Below are 14,544 nucleotides of genomic sequence, written 5' to 3'. Positions count from 1 at the left end.
TGACAGCACAGGAAAACTCTCCTCTCCTGGACGCGTGTCGACTCTAATGTCTAGGTGTGTGGAGGGGAAAAATCGATTCACATATGAGTCACGATTCTGTCTTCCACCGATTCGAATCGATTCATACATTTCGAAAATCTACTTTTACAAACAAGGCGGAAGCTAAGCTTACTTGACACTTAAACACGAGACGCGTGTTCATGTAATGAGCAATAGCTGTTGTAAAAGCAAATGAACATATCCTGTATCTGAGGCTAAATCACTAAATATTGAGAATGCAACGGCGCGTATTATTTTTCTAACTCCAAACTGATCGGAACCAGCTGATAATCACGTGACTCGATACGTCTCAACTTAACACTCACTAAACATCACATTTTATTGCTAAAAGTCTCTGAGAGGTGAATGGCTGAGCAGCGGTGGCCTTGAGGAAAGTCATCACGCTTACAAGTTGTGTATAATTGTGCTTTATTAAAGAGGCTATATGCAACTTTTTCCCCAAAATAAACGTAACAATAGCCTTTTTATTTGACCATTTATGACTCAAACATCTCCTGATGAGCATACGGACACCTTGTCAGCTCACAGTGGGTGCACCTATAAGCCTGTATCCTATTTTTCCTATTTTCTGTCGGGTCGGATTTTTCGCGCGCTGTCTGCGGATGTGACGTCAAGCGCGTTCATGTTAAACGTTTCAGATCACTCTGCCACCACCGCTAGTCAGCAAACAAACTTAGTTTCTCAAACAATATATGTATTTGACTGTTCTTACATCTGTAAACATAATGTTGACTTCTTTGCAGCGGATGACTTGTGAAGTGTGCACGTACGAGAGCGAGCAGAAAGGAAGAGCAGTTCCGTTTTTTGGCCACAGGTGTCAGTCGCGAGTTTAAATTTCAGAAAATCACATGTAGCCTCTTTAAATAACTACTTTATTAAATATCTCCAGACTAATCGGCACTATCAGTAGCTGGTGTTCAGTTTGCACACCGCTGCTTTCCTTCTGCTCCTCTGAACTCTTCCTGTTCTTCATCAAAGCTCCAGCTGAAGAGTTGCCAGATATCACAAGCAAAACAAGCTCCTTAAGACACCATATAATAAGCAGACATGGCTGCACTAAACTAGCAGGGCAATATCCTATAAAATGTTCTAAAAGTAGATATAAAAGTATATATTCAAATATTCAAAACCACACAAAATGATGTGAAAATTCGGGTCTTGGCTAGTGTCCTCGTAAACACAGAAACAAGTGACAGTGATGGACGTGCACTAGCTCTTTAAATTAAATGAATTGTAATTAAAAAAAAAAAAAAAAAAAATCTAAAATTTAGAATTCCCCCACATTTTCCAAAATGAAATTCAGGCCCTGAATACATTTAGATAAATTGATTGAAGTAAAACCAATAACATGAGATTGAAAAATAATAATTCAACAAAACTTTAATTAAATCTAATTACAGTTATGACTTAGCCTGGGTTTCCCCGTGCTGCCTTGAGCTGCTAGGCAGCCTGGACACCATGGACCAGATTTTCCCCTCAAAAAGGAAACCAATCACAGAACGGGGAGGGAGCAGCAAGACGATGACGACGTCTATGCGACACACCGAAGCAGTTTGTTTATATCTATGGATCCAACATGGCAGCAGACGCGAAGTTACCTTTCGATGCAGCCTTAGATGGTGTTCTATGCAGTTTAGAACGCAAGTTTATTTCGTCTTCTTCCTCGTCGAATTTCTGTCGCTCTACATATGTCATCTGGTATGATTGAAACGATTGGCTATGAGCTACGTACGGGCGCATTTGACAGACATTCGTAGCGCCCAATAAGCGGCTCTGGTCATTCGTAAACCACGCCTCAAATACGAGAAAATGAACATGTGGTTCCCAGACGTTAGCCAGGCTAGTTATGACTTGTATTTTATATTAATCAATTGGGGGCGCAGATTTTGCATTGTCACGTGCTTTTAGATTTACACATTGTCAATACAGGATAACGTCACAACATTTATTTGGTGCATCAATTTTTGGTCAGTTTTTGACAACGCAAGATTGTTTCTTGATTCTGTTAGTGGTTATATATGGAGTGTGTGTTAATGTGTAGAAGGATTGTAGAGCAGCAGCGCTCTGAGGAGGCCAGGTGATGACGCTCATGTTTCTTTGAAAGGGCAGAATGGAGTCAAAGATTCAGGCTTTTAAGACGTGCCCTCCAGCATCTTCATCCTCCTCCTCCTCCTCCTCCTCCTCCTGCTTTGTGCGTCTGCTCCACGCATGAGTGCTGAGGAATATTGCATACTCCATCCCTAGTGCATGGCTGCAGGCACACACACACACACACGCACGCAGAAGCGGTCAGGCCTATTCAGTGTGTGCATTAATGCTCCGGACACTCAATGCTTCACACACTTCATCACTTCAGGCTACAGACAGACACAAAGCGCTGTGTGAGAGAGGCGGCCGGTGTGTGTGTGTGTGTGTGTGTGTTAGGATTGTGTGACCAGTGGCGGCACTCAGAGAGAGTGGACATGCTTTCAGAGAGTGTTTTTTATTTATTTATATGAATCTGTGCCATCAGATGACAGCTTCACTTTTGAATTTAGCTCTGAAGTGAGCACAACTGTGTTTCGCCCGTACAGCGAGGCGCACACACACTGATTCTGTCCTCCCCATCAACACTGGATCAGAAGATTCACCAATTTGTGCTCGATCTAGATTTGCAGATGGCCAATAAGTATTATCACACAATTTAATTGAAATACAAAAAATAACACATGTACAACATTGCTGCAGAAATGTGTTTTACATGATATTTACTCTTTAATTAAAAAAATTAAACACAAGATTGACGTAAAAAAAAAAACATACATTTTATATTAGGCACATTTAAAGGAATCGTTCACTTCAAATGAATGAAAATGCTGTCATTTACTCAACCTCAAGTCGTTTCAAACCGGTATGAATATTTCTTCTGCTGAACACAAAGGAAGATATTTTGAAGAATGTTGATAACTAGACATTTTTGACCCCATTGCCCTAAAAAAAAAAAAAACGATAAAAACATTCTTCAAAATATCATCGTTTTCAGAAGGAAATTCATACAGGTTTAAAACGACTTGAGGGTGAGTAAATGATGACAGCATTTTCATTCATTTCAAGTGAACTATTCCTTTAACCATGTAAATATTTGGTACAATGTGCTTGTTCATTTTGTATTGCAAACCACTTTTTGTAAACCACAGGTACGGTTAGGGACCGGTGGACTGATGTGAGGAAAATAAACTACAGCATAAACTGTGGAAAAATGAAGGGGCTTAAATACTTTCTGAATGCTCTTTAGGACGACAGCTACCGCCAGAATCGCTGTTACCAGTCACAAATCCAGTGTTTTGCTCAGGGAAGCCTGACACAACAGTCTGCTGTTGCTAATATTATAATTTCACAGCTTAAAGTGATGATTATTCCTCATATGTGTCATAACGTGAAATTCTAGAGAAAGAAATGACTTTACACTGAAAAACCCCCACATTTGAAGAGCAATATGTTTAGTTACTTGCATCACACATCACTTCAGGAAGGTCAGACTTCAGTGTCGGCCAGTGTTGTGTTTCAGTGCTGATAGTGTTACTGGCTGAAGCCTGTTTAACACATTGAGTGTTTGTTTTGGACCCTGGGTTCAACTCTGAGTTCATGTCTTATTGTGGAATGGCCTTGTCTCTTTCAGCCATCTCGACTAGGCAGTTTTACTGCAGTTATACTCAGAAGTGAACATATGACATTAATCAGTCGTTTCTTTGAGTATCTGAATGTGTGTGAGCTGTAGTTGAGTGTGTGTGCGTGTGTCTTTTGTTCTAGTTTTGCGGCTCACCCCACCCTCCATTTCCTGTTTGTAACACATGCTCTCAGCTGACTCGCGAGGTCATGTGACAATACTGGTGTGCCATATAACAATCGATGCATTTGCCTCCAGATATCACACGCTTTATTACAGCTGTGTGATATAAAGCCCAAAAAACAAAAGATATTTTTAGATATAGCCAAAAATATCTTTAGTTTGTTGGGCTTTAGACGGTATTCAGTTATAGGGCTGCATCTGGCTATTTTGAGAATCGATTCATTTTATTTCTTTGGTTAAATCATTTAATTTCTTTCCCCATTTTTCTGTATTTTTATTAAAACAAAAAAAGTAGTTCAACATCCTGCCCAATGTTTTCTGGCAAACAGTGTGCAAATTCAAAGCTTTGAAAACAAGTATTGTGAGTGTATCTATGTAGGCTATGTCATACATTATGTGCAACTGGCTAAAACATAAACGCTACAACTCCTCGCCCACAGTTTAAAGCAAAGCGTTGTCGTTTTAGCATTTACTAATGCATTATTAAAATCAAACGTTGTCACTGTTAACATTAGTTAATGCACCATGAACTAACATGAATAAGTTAACTATATTGACTCTCAATCATACATTTCGAGAATAGCAACTGCGTTTGTATTATTCTTCGGAAGCCGTCTTTAGGGCCCTATGATCTCCGTGATGCGGAAAACGCGGACGGAATCACGGAATTTGCACATGAAAATGGAATTCTCTTATACGCACGGAATTTGCATATATTTTGTTGACATATTAAATAAACGATTTTTTTTACTTCCTTCTCATTTTTTCAGTTTAAAACAACAAACGTAGAAAGGTCTCTACCTAAACCCAGAGCCATATGAGACATCTGTCAATACAGTTAATATACAGGGATGCAAACAGCGCGCTTCTCAGTATGAGTGCAAGCGTGAACCACTAGTGTTTCTTGCTGCGTATATTTACTGTCTATGGCAGGGGTCTCCATGGCCTGATTGGAGGTAACTAGCTCGTCAAGGGGCCGTTCACATGTCGTGTCTTTTGCGCGCTCAAGTACGTTATTTCAAATGTAGGCGCACGGCAAACGCGCTCATAATTGAAGCGACGCACTAATTTTTTCCAGGCGCAGCAAGATGAAAACACCTCGACTTTTCAGAATGCCTCAAGCGCACCGCAGTTCATGTTTTTCTCTTCTCCGTAAATAAATCTTGTAGCAGAGCTACAGCAAGCGTTTTTCGGTGGTGGAAATCTATTAGCTACTAAAACTTCTTTGTCGTTGTGGAGAGCGCAGGGCATGGTTGCATAGCAACGACAGACGCCACGGGAAAATCGGACCGAATTTTACTATTAATAATAAAAGATAAGCTAATATGCATTGTATTTGTAAATGTCAGTATCATTGTAAATGTTTATCTTTTTTGACTCATTCTTTTTATAAAAATGATTTAAAGGCTTAAATATGCGAGGTTTATCTTTTTATAAAACATTCTTTGTGAAAAATGATTTAAAAGCTAATTTAATCTTTAATTTAATACTCATCAATCCTACCTTGTAACTGTTATTTTTGGCCAGAGATTTGTTGAAGGTTTGGCTGAATTTTGAATGTGCTTTGTTGAATATATTAACAGTTTAAATAAAAAAGCTGAATTGTGAGTTTGTGTAAGTAAATTTTTAAAGGTCAATACTGCTTACAAGTGAAAAGAAAACAAGAAAAATATGAAAGGGCTAAAAAAAAAAATGGAATTTGAGAAAAAATAAAACGGATGTCATAGGGCCCTACGTCTTTACTGACGATGTTTGTAACGCAAACCATGTCTTACTCTTTGCATATTTGATAGCCTATATGATTGAGTCTGTAATTTCTTTGTGCCTTTTTGATCCTTTCTCGACGATGGATACTTGTTCAGCCGGTTCAGGCTGGCTTTGAGCTGTGCTTTTGTTAGTTTCGATGGACTTTGTCGACATGCATTGATCATACAGTTTATTTTTATGGTGCTGTTTTGTTGGAACAAGTTTGTAGTATTGCTCCGTTTCGTTGCAATTAATCATTTCACAGGTCTTAGAATGACCTTTCTCTGTGACACATCCTCTCTCCTGAATCCAAAATACTACCGAACGACTGATATTGAATTTCCTCTTTAGCACCAAATAATTTTTATTCTGACCTGCATCCATATTTTCTTTTCTTTCCTCCCGTTCGCCTATTCTGTTCTCCTGCTCAGCTCCATCGTAATTTGCGCAGTGCGCTGAGTGAGCTCTGATTGGTTAACATCTTAAACATGCGCACAAGAACGTTGCAGTATTCTGAATTAAAATATGTGACCCTGGACCACAAAACCAGTCACATGGGTCAATTTTTTTAAATTTAGATGTATATATCATCTGAAAGCCGATTAAATAAGTTTCCATTGATGTGTGGTTTGTTAGGATAGGACAATATTTGGTCGAGATACAACTATTTTAAAATCTGGAATCTGAGGGTGCAAAAAAATCGAAACATTGGGAAAATCACTTTAAAGTTGTTCATTTATGTTCGCGATTGTGCTGCATTCACTCACAAAAATAAATGTTTAATATATTTACGGTAGGAAATTTACAAAATATCTTCATGGAACATGATCTTTATTTGATATCCTAATGATTTTTGGCATGATTTAGAAAAAGCAGTGTCTTAAAGGTAAGTTGCTAACCTAGTTACCAGTGCGGTGGAGACATGAGTCTGTTGAAAGGCGATTTAATGCTACATTGTCAGCTGGTGAGACTCACTCTCACAACAAGCTTATACTCGTTTGCTACATTAGCTAGCTACTAGTGTTGTCACGGTACCAAAATTTCAGTATTCTGTACCAATACCAGTGAAAATCCACGGTTCTCAGTACCAAAGCTTAATTTAGATTAAATTTACATAATTATATTAAAGTGTATATCACAGTTACAAAGATGGAAACTGTAGTATTAAAAACACTTTACAATAAGATTCCATTTGTTAGATAACATTAGATAAAATGACCTAACAATAAACAATAGTTATATACTGTCGCAATTATTCTCCTTTAGGGGTTAATTTAAGTTAACATTATTTAATGCACAATGAATGAAGTGAACAAACATGACCAATCAAGTGTTTGAATTAAATAACATTCACAAACATTAATTAATGTTGTAAAAATATATTGTTCACTCAATGTGTTGATGTTAGATAACGCATTAAGTGATGTTAATGAATGGTATCTTATTTTAGCGTTACCAAACTATACAGGAGATAAAACGTGTTTTATTTGACTTGACTGTACTTTTATTTAATCCAAAACTGCATTCATATTTAATTTTAAAAGGGCTTTTTAAACCTGCTAGGAGTTATCCAGCCAAGAATAAGACCAGAACTGCTTTTCTGACGGACTGATATTAATGACGGCTTTTTATTTCTCATCTCCATAAATATATCTATATAGTTCCTCTCCTCTATATATAAATAGGCTATATATAGTAGTAAAGCTAATGCAAGGGCTAGAAATCAATTAATTATTTGCTAATACTTCCTCGTCATCATGGAGAGCGCAGTTCGCACCGCTTTCTCCTTTCCACAAGCGCTTGTTCTCCCGTGGCGTCTGTTGTTGCTATGCATCCATGAACATAGGCGCGCATGGAAAAACGAGCGCGCCGCTTCTATTATGAGTGCGCTTGCCGCGCGCCATTTGAAATAACGTATCTGCACGCGCAAAAACATCAGCAGCACCGCCGGTCGCCATGTCTCAGCGCTTTTATGAAGAGGACGCAACTGCACTCGCTTCGGGCATGCACGCGCATCAAGTACCGGGTTTGAGAAAACCTGGTACCGTGACGTTTAAAAAAATTTGTACCGACTTGGTACCGAAGTACCGGGTCTTTTGACAACACTACTAGCTACAAAGGGTTGGCTGGTGTCTCTAGAGTGACATGGGTCGCCATTAGCAAACAATAGAGCGCGCTCTGCTGGACAAACTACGTAGTTACACAATTTACAAGCATTTTATCCGCGTTATATGTTCTGTAAAAAAATTATATATATATATATAAATCAATTAAATGATCTGGAAATAACAATGCAGTCATGTGCAAATTCATATTAGTATCACATCATTCTTCCAACCAGTATCTGCTGGTCAGTTCTTAAAGTAGCTTGTCTTCTGTAATGTAGTCAAAGTTAAATCACTCATGAGTCAAATACATTGACTGATGCAAAACTGATAAAAGTGTCCAGGATGGTAACATCAATCTTTACTATGTCAAGAACAGTTTCTCATACGAGTTGGATGCAGTGGTGTGGGAATCCGTGACGCTTGTGCATATTTGTCGGTTGTCATGGTCTATCAATGTGAAAACACAGCCAGATCTTTGAAGTGAACTCACTGCGAGTGGTGTGTGTATGTTTATAGCCCTCGGCACTATTCCACTGTTGCACCTGTACACCTCACTTTATAGGTAATAAATGATTCCTTCTTTTGCACTATATATATTGTGAAAAGTGCTATACATATAAAATTGAATTGAATATATTCATCTGGGTGTGTGGTCTTTTTGTACAGCACAATACTTTTTTTTTCCCCATATCAATTTGAATGTTATACCCCTGCACCCCCAGTCCATGTCAGGGTCATGTATCCATTGAGGCTCGTCCGTGATCTAAAACACCTATCCTGAGACCTCGGGAAAAAGCAATGCTTTGTGAATGAATCGTATCTCTCCGCCAGTGGAAGATGCGCAGCCAGTCTGCACTGCAAGCGCACATTAGAAACGCTTGGAGAGTAGGCAGCTCTGCTGGTAATTGGAGCACATATCTATTTTTGTGGCGTTGCGTCACGGTGCTACGGTCTCCGCTCGCTCCTGCCGTGCACACAGCTCTCTCCACTACAGCAGTCATCTGATGATCAATGAAAGACACTAACTTTACCAGTACAGGGTGGAATTTGCTCCCTTAAATTGATTTCCAGGACCATCTTTTTTTTCCTAACCTTATTAAATGTATGTCTCAGATTTAAAAACTAAAACAATAAAATCAATTAGAAAAAGACAAATCTTTGTTACCATTCAAATAAAATGGAATCAGCAAAATTCAAATTTTTTCTGCAGAGGCTTTCTGTGTTTTTATGCATTTACACGAGACAGCTCAGAGGTGGCATTTACACTGCATACAAATGTTATGAAATAAAGGTATACAATTTTGATTATGGAAAATGTAATAATAATTTTAAATATGAATCTAAAACCGCCTGTATGTGTCAAGTCATTGATTCAATCGTTTCGTTCCAGATGACTCTTCCTGAATGATTCATTGAATCACAGACTCACCCAATTAGTTCAGAAACACAGATATATTCAGGAACACATCACCACTGTGTGTTGCTCAGATATACAACACTGCTTTGTTCAGGACTGTTTTTGTTGCTGATTTAGAACACAAACAGACAATGTAGTCTTTAAAATGTAAGTCACTTAATATAACTTCTTGTTTATTGAACTGTTGAATATCATCTGTATGCAGTCATGCTGATGTTTGGCACGGCAGTCTTGCCTGTGTGATATTGCTTAACTATGTTATAAATATTGCAAACAAGAACTCGTTCAGTGGTATTGCCCTTATAACCTAGAATTTCGCTTGCATTTTTATTAATTGAATGCCCGCAAGCCTGTAAGTTCCTGCCCTGCTTCTGATCATTCAGATGTAATATTTTCAGTTGACAGGCTCATGTGAACCGGTTTCATCTCATAAACATAAATAAACAAAAAGACAATGTTCAATGTCTGAAATGTAGTCAGTCGCTCACAACTTGCTTTTGCTCTTTTGACTGAAGGCATGAAAACTTGCCGCATGCATTTTGAGTTTTAGTTTTTATTCAGATTGTATTATACAACTACTCATGAGCTGCGATTTGGTGTAAATATATATTTTTAGTGCTATGGCAACGATTACTCTTGATTAATCACATCCAAAATAAAAGTTTGTGTTTACATATATGTGTGTGTGTGTATAATTATTTTGTATATATAAATACATATGCATGTATATACTCTATGTATGCATGTATACATGCAGGTGTGTATATATACAAAAGAATTATACACACTACACACACATATTATGTAAACACAAACTTTTATTTTGGATGTGATTAATCGTTGCCCAGCACTAATATTTTTACATTCACATGTAGTAATTTTCATCTGCAAAGCGACTGCACTGGTGGCACTGTAGAGCCGGCCTGGTGTATGGTGGATCTGTGAAGCTCAGCTCTAACTGATGTAGTTCATGTTCAGATTAGAGGTTTAATGTGACCTCAAGCCGGGAGGAAATCAACATTTCCATTCAGAAGTGTCACAGTAGGAACAGACATGAGTGCATTGACTTCTTCAGGACTCGGGTTCTGGCGAGGTCTGTCTGACGCTGCTCGCTCTGCTTCAGCAGGAACTGTGTCGGAGATCACGTCGAGCTGATGTTATCTGCTGCGGCGAGGCCTGTGCAGAGAGGAAGGAGTTAACGGCCTGCAGCTCGTGCTGGTCTTACATTATTAAACCCCACAGAAACAGGGCAGCGTGTAATAAACCAGTGCCCTGCTCACCTCCTGTACCGCACAGATTTAGCTGCTCATCTTTGTGGACACTGTCACATCATTTCCAGGAGGACTCCGCTGTGGCATGTGTAAAGGAGACCTTGTTTCCTTGCCTGAACTGCTGGGCATTATGTGTGTTATGAACAGGTTCAACTTCTTTGAAACAGTGGGTGTGTTTTTTTTTTTTTCTTCAGTCAAAAATTGACACTGTCTGGTCAAAAATAACATTAGATGAAGTATGTTTGCAATTGCACATGTAAATAAAGTCTCTGGCTGAGCAAATATTTGCTTTGCTTTTCTCTTGGAGCATGTGCTGTGGTTCGCAGTTGCATCCTTTATGTTGCTGGTTAGTTTGTGCATGCGTGGTTCATAGCTGAAACTCTACAAGACAAGCTAGCATGCATTAGTGCAACCAAATGGGTCTGAGCAGGATGCACATCAAAAAACTGTAAAAAGAAAAATGACTGTGATTTATATTTACTGACTGCAAGCTGATAAATGGCCCGTGTGGTTCAAACGAGCAGCGCCAAGTCTGTCCTGCTTTTGGAGTGTTTCCAGTGGGTGTTTCTCATGGGGGGGATTCATGTTAAGTGGGAAAGTTTTTGCCATTGAGATCGATTGGGGAAAAAGTGTCCCAATAAACCTGAGTTCACCCCTACATAACAGAAATGGCTACACATAATTGAAGAGAGTTTGTGCGACCGCTAACAGAATGTAGTTGTAATCTTATACGTTACCGTTCAAAAGTTTTGGAAATAATTAGTAAGAAATCAAAATCAAATCAAGTATATTTGTATAGCGCTTTTCACAATACAGATTGTATCAAAGCAGCTTCACAGTATTAAATTAAAATAAAATAATACAACAAGGTTTGTTTCTAGTGGAATTTATTGATTGATAGAATAAAATTAAATATCCCCAAAATATCCCCAACTGAGCAAGCCAAAGGCAACATCAAATCAATTCTTTTATTCAGCAAGGATGCGTTAAATTGATCAAAACTGACAGTAAAGACATTTTATAATGTTACAAAAGCTTTCTATTTCAGATAGATGCTGTTCTTTTGAACTTTCTATTCATCAAAGAATCCTAAAAGAAATTTGTTCGCAACTGTTTTTAACATTTGAGAGTCAGAACTTTTTCTTGAGCATCAAATCATCATATTAGAGTGATTTCTGAAGGATCATGTGACACTGAAGACTGGAGTAATGATGCTGAAAAGTCAGCTTTGATCACAGGAATAAATTACACTTTACTATATACTCACATAGAGAACAGTTATTTAACATTGTAAAATATTTCAGAATATTACTGTTTTCACTGCATTTTGATCAAATAAATACAGCCTTGGTGAGCTGAATAGACTTCTTTCAGAAACATTTTAAACGTTTGAACAGTAGTGTGTGTATATATTTGCTATTATTAATATTATTATTTCCTGTTTCATCTTTAGTGCTTCACACATAAACCAGTGCTGTTGAGATGCACATAATGCACCCAAATAATGGAGCAATGGTACATTTAATAAGAGTAATTATTAAAATTACTTGAAAAATGTAAAAAATACTTTTTTGCTCATTATTAAGTTAATTTCATCTTAAAGCTCAATGCTTTACTGTTAAATTTCCACTAAATACACATTTAATATTATTTGTAACTGCACTTACTAATGTAAAACAATAGTAATTTTATGATTAAATGAACTTATCAGGTGCTGGCGTCTCTACCTGATATACATGTAAAATGCGAGCCTGTTTTGTGGTTCATTGCTTCTTCCCTGCCGTTCTCACATCATTCTCTATAACATTTGAGCATAATATCCACATCTCTGATTCACAAACTGTCACTTCTATCCTATGATTGATATCAGCTCTGCTTTCTTGGCTCCGGTGTTGCTTTAAATGCCTGTTGTGTGCTCATGTCCATTGGTTATGTCATATTCATTGAATGTTTTTGTGAAACTTGGGCTAGACTGCACACAGACTGCTTATTTGAAAGGTACAGTTGTGTGGTGTTGGAGAGCAGTGTTGAGGTGAAGCTAAAGCTGTCTCCAGGTTGAAGCGGCCGCTGACCCCGTATTAGCAATATTAACGTGACACTTTATCAGCTGGATTATGGGAGGCTTAAACCGCATCTCTGTGTCTAAACGTGGAGCCGGCCAATCAGCTGTTAGCGTTCAGGTGAAGGTGTTCATCCAGTGTAGATCCACACAGAAGGTCTTTGGTCGCTGGAGACACAGGAGCTGTGTCTGGGAATACAGAATCCAGGTAAGGCTTTACTTTCCTCTAGAAATAAGACGGCACACCTGAGGGAATGCTCATGCGAGGGAATCGTGAGCTAAATCGTGTACTTCTACTCTTTTTTTGTGGGACCTCTGATGGCTTTTTGTGCTTTTAGATGAACGTTTTATAGTGACTAGAGCCAGTTGTGCTAAATAAGGCGAGATGTTTCTACTGTAGGAGTGTGTCCACACACTAGTCGCCACTATTGTTGGTCAGAGGTTTGTGTTCTTGTTCATCTCGATGTGAGATGCGAGTGAAAGTGTCTGCAGTGGATTTGGGTCAGCTGGAGAGTTCATCAGCAGATTTGGTGTTAACCGGATTTGTGCGTACGCGCTGAATCAACTGTGTCCCTGGATTACAGGAGTGACATTGAGAACGGGACGAGCTCTGTGTCTATGTCCACTCGCACTCTACTCTAGTGTCTCTGACCAACCAACCAACTCTTGACCCACATAATTCAACAAGCTTTTACCTGTGGATTGATTTCTGTCAGTGAAATACAGAAAGTACGGAACTTATATTGCCAGGTATGGGTATCTTTTTTATGAATACGGTATATTTTTGTTATGGCTTTTAATTATTTGAAGTGTATAGGGCTAAGTGTAATACCTATTTGAAAAAAAGGTAATTTTATATCTGTGAATTCATGCGCGTCTTACAAATAAGGTTTGATAGGTTTAATGCGAGAAAAAATCTAATCAAGGAATGTTCTGCACAGTTTTTCTAGCGGCAAGATTACCATATATAGAGATGGATAGATAGGAATAAACAGCAATATTTACCTACATGTATGTTTAGCTAAATATTTTAATATTTAAAAAAAAATGCAACATATCTGAATATATTGGCATTGAGGCAGAGTTTGTAAATGGACTGTTTGAACTGATTCAAGGAAATCAGCGTATCAACTCTAGCATTGTTTGACGTTTTAATGAGACTAGTAAAACATCTGTCTTTACACTCATACCCTCGAGTCAAGAAAAGATCATTAAACTACTTGCACTTTCTGTCATGATTTTCATGTTATCGTGACCTTAAGACAACAGGTCATGGTTTTTATTGAGATCAGCGTTCTTAAACTTGTTGACTTGAACGCTTTTTCGCTGTTGAAGTCATAAAGAGAAAGTGGTTTAACACCTTTTTTTTTTTTGTGTGCTAAAGCGCAATGTTCAGCACGGAAATTCAGTCCGGTTTTTGCATTTAATTTGTCTGTTCGGAGTGAAAAGCAGAAATACAGCGGTGAACAACTTTCAGTTTCTGACACTTGTCACGGAGAAGAAAAAGTCTTGTCAAATTAGTCCTTTTAAATGGAAATTATGTCATGTGACGTTCTGTAATGAGTTTGTGCAATAGCCATTCAGATTTGTGTATTCGCTATGGTGTTTGCCAAACAACATTAAAAGCAAGAGAACCGAGACAAGAGTAGGAAACCGCAGCGGATCTGAGCATGTGACCCAAAGCACGGATCTCATTGGCTGGCCGGTTTTCTTCACAGTGTGGTGAAAAGGTTAGATCACCTCTCAGAAAAAGAAAAAAAATCCATTGCATTGTCGGCATGCAAATGTTTTTGTCAATAGTCATCACAGTACTGTACATGTACTCAGTAGATCATCCCTGATTTTTTTAGGATGGTGTATCCGATCATAGGGTCTAATTAAACGGCAGCGTATCATATTCACTGTATAGTAATGCAATTATCTGTGCTCGGACGGTGAAGTGTTTGTGTAGTTGTGTGATTGTGTTGGAGACACGCAGTAATGGTGATCTTTAGCACCGGCTCGCTGCACAACACTGTTGCTAAGCAACGGCTTCACGGGTTGGCAAGGACACA

General features: G+C 38.3%; 1 protein-coding gene across 3 annotated transcripts in view; it reads left to right on the top strand.

The window, feature by feature from the left end:
* Positions 1–14,544, top strand: part of gnb1a (guanine nucleotide binding protein (G protein), beta polypeptide 1a) — a 47,218-nt gene that overhangs the window by 18,543 nt on the left and 14,131 nt on the right. Inside the window, exon 1 of one of the 3 annotated variants that reach the window (XM_084087115.1) lies at positions 12,546–12,698. The exons of 1 other annotated variant lie outside the window; for it this stretch is intronic. The gene's annotated coding sequence lies outside the window, so the exon portion shown is untranslated. Of the gene's footprint in view, positions 1–12,545; positions 13,241–14,544 lie in introns of those variants that run through there. One more of the 3 variants, XM_084087116.1, reaches the window with a different exon arrangement.

The sequence above is a fragment of the Abramis brama genome (assembly GCF_963993115.1).
Source record: "Abramis brama genome assembly, chromosome: 16".
NCBI classification, from domain to species: domain Eukaryota; kingdom Metazoa; phylum Chordata; class Actinopteri; order Cypriniformes; family Leuciscidae; genus Abramis; species Abramis brama.
Note: the sequence above shows the minus strand (reverse complement) of the source record. Positions and strands in the feature narration are given on the sequence as shown.